General features: G+C 35.6%; 1 protein-coding gene and 1 non-coding gene across 2 annotated transcripts in view; one reads left to right on the top strand and one right to left on the bottom strand.

The window, feature by feature from the left end:
* Positions 1-13,151, bottom strand: part of LOC124641545 (transcription factor AP-2-epsilon) — a 44,016-nt gene that overhangs the window by 23,762 nt on the left and 7,103 nt on the right. The gene's annotated exons all lie outside the window — the stretch shown is intronic.
* Trnad-guc lies at positions 1,032-1,103 on the top strand. The gene has a single exon. It is a non-coding gene; the product is annotated as a tRNA-Asp (tRNA).

Below are 13,151 nucleotides of genomic sequence, written 5' to 3'. Positions count from 1 at the left end.
CTTTGCACAGTTTCTTTTTTATCGCCTTTAGTTGATGTGTAATGCGATAAAAATACAAATTATTTATGTACCTAATCTATTGGGTACAGTCAGTAATTTTCTAATTTAAGTTATTAGGTACAATCAGAAAGTAACTTATTTAAACATCATATTATACCGTTTGTAAAATTGATTACAATATTTTGGAGATCTGAATATTTTTTCAGCTCACAAACATATAAAAAGGTTTTATTTAAAATAGGCTCAGTCATGCAAACAAGCAAAGGAAAGCTTCGTAATCTCGATTGCAGTATCGATAGCCAATCTAATCGAATAGATTTACGGTTACAATCGGATACTCGCCATCAATCAATCGTGGAATGTGTATTAAGTGTACGTCTCTATTCGAATGCAATAATAAATCGATTCGGATGTATGTCTCATTAACATACCGAGTGGAATCGAGCAATTATGCATTGTTTGGAGTTATTCTGTTATTAATCATTGACTTGTTGGTGAAACAATATGGTGAAAGTTGGAGAATTTTTGTTTTATGTTTCGGTAAATAGAAATTATTTTCTTATTTCTTATTAGGTACCTAATTCATATTATTATTTATATGAAAATCTACCAGATATCTACTGTTTCATAAAATAAAACTAAACAGGTAAGTACATAAGTACTTATGTAAAATAAAATAAAACATGGCTGCCTCAATATTCATTTAAGTAAATAGTGAGGATAGGAATTAAGCTAAATTAAAAAAAAAATATTTTTATCAAATGGAATGTAGGTAGAGAAATTATCGATAAGTACAAATTTACGAAAATAAACGATTTTCTACGATTACTTTACTTACTGGAAGAATATTGTTTTGCACATGTGTTTCATTACACGAAATGATAAAATAATATTATACATAGTAACAATAGAAGGATTAATGCTCAATCCTTCTCCGTGTGAGAGGAGGCCTGTGCCCAGCAGTGGGACGATAAAAAGGCTGTAACAGTTATAGTAACAATAGACCAGCTATTTCAAGTTTCCACAACAAGTCTTCGGTAGTATAGTGGTCAGTATCCCCGCCTGTCACGCGGGAGACCGGGGTTCGATTCCCCGCCGGAGAGAATCTTTTTGCAATTTTTCTAATTATTATCTACATTATTTTTAATCTTTTTTAATTACCTGCACCTCGATCACACTGGATAAATCCACGTACGCCAGCGCCGAAGCTTTTGATACACTTCACACAAAAAACGATTTCTCTTAACTTATGTTAAGAGCACTATAATGTTCTTTTTAACATAACTTGATTATTTTAGACATGTTTTTTGGTATTTAGAGGTATTTTTTAAACAACTTGGAGTTTGGTGATATCTTTGGATTTTAATTAATGACTTAATTTAGGTTCTTTATAGAAGTTATAATTTATCTACTCAAAAATAAATTATTATGTATTATATTCCAACAATATTAGTTACTAATGTTAGCAATGATTTACGATCGAGTCTTTCAGCACAAAATAACATGTTCTTATTCATTCATGAGACTTTTTTAACAAAACAGGAATGCAATCACAAATATATCAATAAATAATTTATTATTAATTACCGATTCATTCATCAAGTTAATTTAAATCGCGATAAGCGTCGGATTATCGCGATAATTATGAATTAGTCGATACGCGGCTAAAACAATTTATTGCCATAATAGTGAGGTGAAAGCGAATGTCAAAAAACTGATATGTAAATGTTCGAGTATCGATAATTACCGGTCCCTTAAAAGGCGGGCGATTCGGGCTACAATCGGTTAGTGATTGCTTTTTAAATTGGTGGCTTGTGCGCCGGCTCGATGACCGAATACCGACTACTGGATGGTTTTTTTTTATTTATTACCGAGTGGCGGATTTATGTCGATAGTTTGTCGACTCACGTGCTACCCTATTAAGTTCAAAACGAGATGCAATCTACACTTAATAGTACTAAAGAAGCATACGTGATGATGTCAGAATTAGCCTATGAGCGGTGCTTATAGACATTGTTTTAATAGTTGCTTTAAGCTTGCAATTTATTTGGTTAGGAACCTACATGGATGGGGCGGAACTAAAATATTCTTGTAATAATACAGAGTACGCGTAAAAACTAGGCCCCGACTATAAAAGTTATTTGAACACCTGGTGGTATTAGCAATACAAAAGTCACTATCATTAAATTGTATCTAGATAAAAAGTGTGACTAATGATATTTTAATGAAACGTATTAATCAATCGGTCGGCCGACGATTGCGAATGTAAAAACAAAAGATAAACAATGCCGCTCGGCCTATACAATATATACCTACAGCTAAACGACCAAAAGTTATTTCAAACGAATCTACGAACGCACTATTAACAAAATATTTTAATTACTAGCAATAGCTTTTCATTTAATACAAGTAATTAATTTCAGACAATTTCGTTTATCGACTAATTACGTTGATACGCGCTCGTGCCCATCACTAAATTTTAATATCGTTTGCAAATAAAATCGATTAAACCAATTCAGCACGCTGTATCAAATAATTATTATTAAATAGAGAAACTAGTAGTTGATGAACAATTTTACTACATAACGGGAAGTTATAAACCGACAACTATTTTTTAATTAACAAACCTATGTTGTGATTAATATAATGAGAGAAACAATAACATGATTTGGAATGCTGACTTTTATATTTAGAGTTTATATCACAATAATCGATTGGGAATCGGATTTTTAATCGATGTATCGGTAAAATCGTAAAGGAATCGTAAAGCTCGGTTTACGATCGCGCGCGTCGCGTGCTCGGCTCAGACTGCCGGAGGGCGGGCGTTCCGCCCTCGGGGTAACCATGTGCTCTCGACCTTACGATTGATATTCGATTTATGTGACCCTTTTTAATATTGAAATGGTTACTATTTGCACTATTCATGTTTGGGTAAGTGAATTTCTAGTGAGAATTTCTCGAATGGTTTTAGTTCTTTCAGAGTGAGGGAAAATTATGAGAGACATGAAAAGACGAGAAGTTTTAGTAATCGACCAGGAGACATTAATTTAATATGAATTCATGTGCCATCTGTGACAAACAGAAATAGGACACAAAATATATCAACATTTTAAATAAGTATGATTAAAACATTCCGATTTTTTAAATAATGATGACACCTTAACCAAACACTATTAAAACCCAATATTTTCTAACCACTCAAACTACTCCACCCAAAACTCGATCGCAACTCGCCCCAACTTTTCAACATTGCAAAAACCGATAGTATGACCTCACCCCACCCTGAGGCCGCTAATTAGTAGACAGCGAACGCCGCGATTGGTGATCAGTCGTGTGTAGTGCGCCTTATGTACCGACAATGTTACAGTATTACTGTTTAATGGGTTTATTAATGCTAATCTTGTTGGTTACGAGAGAATGACGTGGATTTTTTTTAGTGTTAAAATAGATGACGTTAGTTTTGTAGGTAGAGGTGTGGTAGAGTAGGTATCCTTATTTTGGGTGTTTCGTACCCAAATTGTAGGTATATTGTTGAAAATCGACTGTCTGAATAATTACTACTTGGCTTCTTAAAAAACTACAAGGGAAGCTGCAGTATTTTTCAGGAGTTACCCTGGTATATGAACGGTGTAAGAAGAAACATGGTTCCTCCCGCTGGGTGCAGCGTGAGGATTTTCCATAAAAAAAGAACTACAAGCGAACACACGAGGATGTAGTATTTACCTACCTACATATAGGTACGTAAGAGATTTTCTACCTATTACCAAAATTCTCAATCACCATATTCTCCCACTGTCAAATTGAATCATATTCACAATTTTTTGAATTGGCAACACCTCCGATATTTTCGGTTGACACGAAGGGATTTGAAACCACTTTCGTTAATTTCCGTCGTAGTGCCGCCCTGTCTCCGCGTGCCCTCCGGCTGTATACATATACAAAGTATACTATATTTATGTATATGTGTTATTTAATAGCCCAGAGAGGGATAGTTCAAACTAGACTTTAAAGTTATTTGGAAGTTTGATGGCTTGCGTTCGAAATTATGTGATCAATAATGGAGTCTAAATGAGTCCCTTATGTAAAATAGGCCACGTTTGACGTAAGGACGATTTTTAATCGATCTACTTTAACTAGTTTTAGATCAAAAATGTAAAATTGGTGTACCTAATAAAGAATATCCATCTATCTATCTACCTATCTTCTGATGAGATATTTGAGTTTTTTAATTGACATGCTCAGCTTATTTGTTCACTAGTTATGTACTAGATTTTACATAAAAAGAACGCTTTTGGGCAAAAATTACGCATTGGTAGACTTACAGCATTTATTAACTGGGATACCCGGATACTTAATAAAAGTAAAATTATTCAATGAAAAATCTATATACTCAACTGTGAGCACGAATAACCAATTGCTTTCAATCACAATGAAAATGTCCACTGAATATAAAATAATAAAAGTGCATTGTAAAGTAGTTTTTGAATAAAGAACGCACGCCGATTGGCTGTATCGCCTCGGGCAAGATGGCGGGGTGCCGAGTGTTGCCAGCCTCTCGCCCGGAAATATGGATTCTGTTTGTCTAATGACCTTCCTAATTCGAATTTGTTCTTTCGATTTTCGAATAAAGCGTGTCATAGAATTGCAAGTTGAAAAAAACATTAATGAGCACTTGAAAAAACATATTAAAATAACAAAAGTAATTGAGTAGCTTTCGTTTTATTAATTGCATATCGTGCTGAGTTTCACTGATTCACAGAAACACTATAAATAATGTAAGAGATAAAGCGCATTGAAGCTCTATGATATAATCTGAAAAGTGATTGCTGCATATGGAAAATGGAATGGAAATGTCAATTTCGTCGGCATATGGAAAAGCCCGGGATTACCTTGTATTAAAAAAAGTAAAACTATAATCTAAGGGCGAGATTCCATCCAAATTGTTCGCGCAAAATGGTTTCAGTTTCACGGATATTTTAGAAATGTTCGTACGCAATTTGTTACTATTTCCACGGCGAGTAGAAGTACAGAAGAAACATTTGCGTGCGTCACATTGCATACCGGTAGAATCTCGCCTTTTAAAAAATTAAAACAAAGCAGGACACAACCCAACGACCTATTCCGCAAATTATGTAATTAAAATACTCATACAGCAAAGGGCATCAAAATAGCGCGATAAATCAGCCAGCAAGGAAATAAAGCGCGTTCTTAACAAAATACTTTTTGGTTCACAAAAAAGGTCTTAATTACGAAATTTCGAAAAAGGAACGCCATAAAGAAAGTAAAAAGGCGCGCGACCGTTATGTTCTTGGAAGTACGTGATTGATTCCGCGCGCCCGCCCATTGTGGTCAGCTGATCGTGCGCGTGGGCAAACTGCTTGAAAATGGAATGCGGGTTAGGCGTTAGGAATAGTGGTCAATTAGCACTGGCTGGATGGTGTACGGGAACTATGTAGGTATGTAATAATAAAACAAATAAAACTATATGGAAGTAGTGGGAACTGCAGTGTTGGATTTCCATACTTAGAAATACCTACCTACGGAAAAGGGCCACTTAGTAATGTTTTTGGTAAGGTTTTGGGTGTTAATGCTTGTAACTCATACTTTTTCAACTTATTTCATAATTTTTTGCATTTTTTTATCTCATACTGAAAGTGTAGAATTCCAATTTTTATTCAGATTTTTTCGGCATGGAACTTGAATTTGAGTAAAATACCTACATTACATATTTCTAAGATTTTCTTGTAGTTCTGAATTTCCCACTGCCAAGAGCACAGATGAAAAAATAATTAAATCAAAAACTCTAATCGCCATCACCAATCTTATTATGCACTACATTATATTCAAATCAAATCCTAAAAATCGGTGTCCCAATCAGAAGGCATTCGCGACAAACTTATTTTTGCGGCCGATAAAATCTACATTGACCTTTAAGTCGTAGGCAATAAAGATGATATTGCAAGTGACAGTGTCCTGATTGTAATCTATCTCGGTTTGTATTGAGTAATGTTGACAAGCAGGCTGATTTGGGAGCAACTTTCTATAAGTATAAACGAGTGTCTTGTATGTCTGTATGTGTATGTGGAATACGTAACGACTGTCGAAATTTGTATGTGGTGCTGCTACTGAGAGCGCAGACCTGGGTTCAATAGAGATCAGTATCTATCAAGCTGCAGTTGTTAAAAAAAAAACAGGATTAAATAATTTCTTTTTACAACATATCCAGGATGTTTATGATAAATCGCTGCTAATTTCAACTTTCAAAAAATTCTCGTCATGAAATTATTCTTTGCCATTTACTTACGATCTTTTTACGATAAACCATGATCACATTAATTAGGAAAACTACTAAACTACGGACTAAAAGTATGATCGTTCTTCATAAAGTTATATCTATATATGTACTTTTATCTTCTTAATTCTTATCCTATCCTGATTCATCAATCCAAAAAAAAAATGTTCTGAAGTCCACAGTCTCAGTAGAAAAGTACCAGCAATTACGCCACTAGCGTAGTGCCAATTAAATGATAAAACTGGTGTGACAAACAAACCCACAAACAATGAACATATTAGATTTATTGCTATCATTCATATGTGAGACGATAAAATTGATAGTTTCGAAATTAATTCGCTTTGAGAATAAGTAGCAGATATAACATAAATTGTGAGGTCATAATCATTATTATAGGTCATAGTCATAATCATTATTATAGGTGTGTAACCAGTATGAAGCCTGGGTCAAAAGCTTAAGAAAAGCTAAAGGCCTTAATTATATTGCACTCAACAAACTTTTCAGAAATTCTTCTTACTCCGAGCCTTTTTCCCAAGCATGTTGGGGTCGGCTTCCAAATTTTTCAGAAATTCAGGAGTCTTAAATAAGCGATTCACATAAGAATTTATTCACGTTTAGGATTCTGCTTGGAATGTTATATTCCTAAATTCACTTGACCACATTAATCACTGAATTTAGGTCTGAATAAATTCCACCTTATTTAGACCTAACTTGACTTCCGTCTAGTGGAATAAGGCGCCAAGGAATCAATAGATCCTCTTTATAATTGTGTGTTTATGGTTACCTCTATTGCAGAGAATTGCATTATGGTTAACAACAGTCAATTCAATAGTTCTTGAGCTATAAGGCTTCCTGCCGGGGCTGCGGGTTGTTCGAAAGAGATACCGCGGCCCTGGGGTACATAAAAGGCCTATGACGGAACACGACGGTTTTTAGTCAGTAAGAGTCTGACATTCCCTCACCACTGCTAACCCACAGCGGGAGGGGTCATTTGATGATTTATGACGTCCGAAAAAAAAGGCCTATGCCTTCCTGTAAGCCTTTTTACAGGAAGGCATAGGCCTTTTTTTTTTTAGCATTCATTCAGTCTTAAGAGCTCGTTTCGTGGTATATCGAAATCATAATAGTGGTGGTGATTATATTTCCATGCTAACCTACTCAATATTTCAATACACATCTTATAAGCTGAAGAGCTTAGCATTATAGTTACTCCACGAAACACAACTTTGGACAAGCAGCGCTACACGACGGAAATATTTTACTTCCTCCCATACCTAGGTGGTCCAAATAATTTCAGCTTTTGTACATTCATAATAGACGTACTATTATTAGTCTATAAATGTGCCACCAGCTTGACGTTTCGACAGAGAAAAATTTAACTTTACATAAGTCTATTTAAAGTAAATTTTTACTTTGAGAATCAGACCACAGATTACCCCAAACTTAGGACAAAACCAAGAAAAACGAGACTTAAAAATCAAGTAACTCTAACTTCAATCTTTAATACCTCCTCTGCAATCTTTTTGGCGTCACAAGTCTGTAGTAAAGATTACCGACTACTATTTGGCAATACTTCAGCATCTTATGAGTCACGATAACACCTGTGTCAAGTGTTGTCGAACGTAGAAAGTGTTATACAGTTTATACGCGATATTTTCCTTAACCACTTGCATAAGTCATTTGGGGTTAACTTTTAACTTTACGATTAGTTGTTTTCATTATGTTGTGCATTTGATGCTATTACAGGCTTATATTTTTACTTGAAAGAAACCGCTTAAGTATATAAATTTGACTCTTGCTATTTTTTAGTCTTAATTTCACGTAAAAAGTTTTCGTAGTCACAAGGATTTTTCCCATTTACTGAATTTATTTTACGGTAGTTTAAACACGGTTTTACGATCAGGCATTTATTATCCCACTGCAAGGCACTCTTCTCATGCAGGTAAAGAATGACCTTTCAGGCGTTTTTACAATTGGGACAAGCCTGGTCTGGAACAAAACTAATAATTAAATTGAAAGTCGTGCTTTAGCAGCACAAATTAAGCTCTAGGATAATTAAACAGTATCCAGCTATAGGTAAGGTAATTTGCAATTTAAAATTTAATTATCAAGATATCTCAAAAACTAGATCTTCTCAATAATTCTAAAAATAGATAAACAACACCATCCCATTACTCTTATATTCTGATGACGCACTATTATTTACCATCCCACGTTAAATTTTAATTACTAAAACGACCTGGTTACGAAACTACAGTTACTGGCAAATCATTGCCCGATTTATGTGGTTATCGCCAAAATTCTGCAACAGATCAGCTTTTACCTAACAGGAAACATTAGTTGGTAATTAAAAATATTAACACGCAAGCTATTTCATTCGGTTTCGCCTGCTTTCACGAGACTTCTTCTTCTTCTTCGATAACCGACGTTGTATCTGATCCAGAGATTTCCAAATTGGGTTCAGTAGAACCTAACCTCTTTCGGCATATAACCGCTAAACATTTGTTTTTCTGAAATCGAGTGAAACCGAATAAAAGGTAGTCTATGCTCTCCTGGGCTTTATCTATGTCCGCGTTAGATATCAATTGATCCAGCCGTCTTTTAAGGGCCTATGCACGCACACCACGTTTTTTAAACGCGCCGTCGACGCGCGTTTGTAGCGATACAGTCGCGATACGCACGCTAGATAGACGCAGCCTGTAGACCTTTGCACACCTGTATACATACAGACGCGATGCAAAGGCGCGTGTGTAGCGATGCAAACGCACGTTTGTATCGATACAGACGCGCCGGTGACGCGCGTTTGCATCGATACAAAGGACAACAAACTGCTCTGCAGGATAAAAACGCGCCGTCGACGCGCGTTTGTAGCGATGCAGATGCGATGCAAACGCGCGTTTGTATCGATACAGACGCGCCGGTGCCGCGCGTGTGTATCGATACAAACGACAACAAACTGCTCTGCAGGATAAAAACGCGCCGGCGACGAGCGTTCCCAAAACCCGCGTCGAGACGGCGCGTTTAAAAAACGTGGTGTGCATAGGCCCTAAATCATTACAGACAAACATACTTTCGCATATTATTATTGGTTAGATTTAGAATAGTTTTCTTAGAAAATTACAAACTTGCTCTACAAGTTGAATGTGAAATCTTCAATGACAGATTTGATGGACAGTCATTGGAATTCGTAATTAATTTTGTCTATTTTAGACCGTTTCCTTATTTAATGTCGTTAAAATTGAAATAAATTGCTTTTAATTGTATTTGGACTAGATTTCTAGCTTTTTTGTTCGGTTTATTGCCATTACATTATACTTAATTGCTACTGAAAAATATAATACTTTGAAAGCTCACTTATAATCTTTCCCACGGATTACTTGCAGCTTCAGAGAAATAATTATTATTTCAATCGTTCTTCGCGTTTCAATTTTTATGGACATATAAAATACGGGAAAGCTTAGTAATTAGCTTAATGGAAAAATTCTAAACACTTACTAGAAGTCTCAATATTGACTGCAGATGAAACTGAAAGGATCTAGCTCAAGAATGCCCTAATCCAACAATTGCATTAAAATACGAATAGCCAAAAAGATATATCGATTCATTATGATTAATCGATACGACTAAATAACTCGTTCATAATGAAATTCTTGCATCCAATGACAGCCAGACTTGTGTAGGAGGAAAATAAATCATAATATTTGAAATTTGGACAACAATTGCATGAAAGACGCATAAAGATCGCTGGATAGGTATTTTTTACATTATGTTTGAAAATGTATGTAGAAATAAATAAATAATAGAATAGGTAAGTGTGTACCTATCTAAAGATAATTTATTAGCTAGAGACGGTAACGGAAAAGTAGTGAGTGTTGGTACATGGTGTCATTATGTAAGTATCAAGCAGAAGGTTCACATTGTGTAAACATGCTTTTGTCGTGTGACCATGAGTGTCGTATGACACTGGCTGTTTCGCTGTATGCTGTATTGCTTTTTGGCATGAAGAAAAAACAAAAGAATCTTCGGAAGTTGTTCTTAGAATTTAATATTTAATTATGGAAACTCTTGGATCTATGTATATTTCAATTTGCTCGTCTGCATAGGTAACAATCTGACCCAAACTGAATCGTGCTATCATAAAGTTGAGTCTCTCCACTCCCGGCCAAGTGTTTGCATTCTTTCATAGTCATTTTAACCTTCTGCTACGACTTTAAAGTATTAGAAGTAACGGATAAAAAAAGAATACAATACAGCCTTCACCTATGTTCTAATAGGCTAATGTATTTGTTATCGCATATCACCTATTTATCACAAAACAATAAACAGGAACGCAGCCGTAACTTTGCTAACGATGGCGCGCGAAGATTCCAATCGTTTGACAGATTGACATCTGAGTGACAGCTGTCATTCTATTTAGTAATGGCTTGTGTTTTAGCCTTTTTGCTTTGGAATACTGTTTAATTTATTTCGGGTAAAAATGACTGCATTAATGAACCATAATTATCATAACGTGCTTATGAACAGATTTAGAAATTTTACAGTATTAAAACGTGCACGTTTTGTTTTTGTTTGTTAAACATTTAAACTAAGGTTCATTCATAGAGAAGAAGAGTCTTCCCTATTCCTCTATAAAAAGTTTGTAGTCTCGTAACTTTCTCTAGCTATAGACAATGACCACACCCAATGGCGTACAAAAGTAGGTAATACTTCTGCAATTTCTCTTACACAGGGCTGAGTGGCTAGTGGCTATAAAAACACAATAGACCTGAAGGTATGTTATTGTTGGCTGACCGAAGCGAGTGATAGCCACTATGTTACTCATTAGTCACTCACTTGAGAGGTCAATGTCCTGGGTGTGATGACGAGAGTCATTTGTTTGTGGTGGCTGACGTCACGGGTTTGTGGTGTCGCAGAATCTTGATTGGGTGGTTTCTTGACGACCTGGATGGTCTAGTTTATGTTCCGTGTCTACGAAAATTAAGGGAGTGCCTCGGACGCGCGATTAGAAAAGTCAAATCATTAACGCTCAATAGTTCTTAGACCTTTGCCCGACAGTGGGACGATAAAAATGCCGATAATTATGACTGGCAGAAAAGAGTGAATCTGTGACATGATATCAAAGATAATGAGGCAGAAAAAGAAAAAAACATTGATGTAAAGAATTAACTAAGCTTCAAATTATAATCCTATCTTATCGGCTTCTAAACGCAAAGGATTAGACCCTCCAACGATCTCACAAAATATAAAACCAAAAAATAAAAACGAAAATTTACGAACACAAAAACCCAACAAGATACCCAATTAAGTTTACAGTAAACATAATTTAAATCGAATAAATAAGATTTGCGGTTTTTTCAGTTTTTTTCTTTGGCAACACTGAACATTACTTGGACCTAACAGAACTTTCAAAATGGATCTAAATATCTGTTTCTAGGAAGTTGGACTTGCCTAATGATCCCAATTATTTGAAATACGTGTTTCAATATAGTTGGAGCTGGTATCAAAACACAATTTACTCTTTTTTGGTGTGTCTGCCAACACCTATTTGGGTTTTGGCTGTTTTTGATTGTTTTAGAGAGTTACGAGAGTATTATCGAATAGGAAGTGAAAATAAATGGATTCTAAAATAACTCTTTTGATTAACTCAGACGATTGAATGAAAATAACTGACTATTGATCGGGACCTACGTACGAAAAGCTTAATCTACCTAGCGAAAGGAAAGCTATTCTTTACATAAAGCTAAAACTTAGGAACTACTGGACCGAATTGAAAAAAAAAAACAGTGTTAGATAGCCTATTTATCGAAGGAGATTTATCCGGGTGCTCGGAGTGGCCAACGGGACGTGGGCGAAACCGCTTTCGGAAGCTAGTAGTAGCTACTCAAGTTCAACACGCGTAACCAGTATTTTAAGTGTGTCCGTTAACCTAGTATTTTGAACTATAACCGTTCAATCAATTTTGATGGCATTTCACAGGAAGCTTAAACACGACCCAGAGAAGGAACTAAAGATAAGTTTTATCATAGATATTCAGTCTTGGATATAACATAATCAAAATATAACTATATTTCGCAATCAAGTAGTGTCTAGTGAAACTTCGAGTCAGAGGTGCGTGCGTGGGTGGCGTGTCATAGTCGTACAATGAAACTCTTTGGTACAACGTCTACTGGCTATTTATTATGTTGGTAACACTGTACTGTGAGATGTCAACGAGGCATCATCCATTTGAACGCAAAATAAAGATGGTAATTTCTACGGAAATGTATGCGCTGTGGAAAAAGAGTCTAAAGGTTAAGAAAGAAAACGTTTAAAAAAACGGCGCGAGCTCGATAAGCTAAGAGGCAAATAAAAGGTACATAGGCTAAGAAAGAAGAAAGTAAGGAAAAGTTTATGAACCATAGAATTATAAACTGAGTAGGTACCGTTGTAATTATAGGAAAAACCGGCCAAGTGCGAGTTTACCATTATTCAGAAAATGAGCAAAAAAATCACGTTTGTTGTATGGGAGCCCCCAACCCAAAATATTTATTTTATTTTAGTTTTCAGTATTTGTTGTTATAGCGGCCACAGAAATACATCATCTGTGAAAATTTCAACTCTCTAAATATCACGGTTCATGAGATACAGCCTGGTGACAGACGGACGGATGGACGGACAGAGGAGCAAAATCAATAGGGTCCCGTTTTACCCTTTGGGTACGGAACCCTAAAAAGGAGTGCATAAAATTTTGATCTGACACCACAAATCTTTGCACACTAATCTATCATCAACACTCACCCACTTGCAGACGGAATAACAGAACAAGTACATACATTGTCAGTCTGACTAGATTGGACAATAACTAGACGTACAGTCTATC

The sequence above is a fragment of the Helicoverpa zea genome, chromosome 22, assembly GCF_022581195.2.
Source record: "Helicoverpa zea isolate HzStark_Cry1AcR chromosome 22, ilHelZeax1.1, whole genome shotgun sequence".
In the NCBI taxonomy this organism is placed as follows: Eukaryota; Metazoa; Arthropoda; class Insecta; order Lepidoptera; family Noctuidae; genus Helicoverpa; species Helicoverpa zea.
The sequence above is the reverse complement of the archived record's forward strand: the minus strand, read 5'-3'. Positions and strand labels throughout refer to the sequence as shown.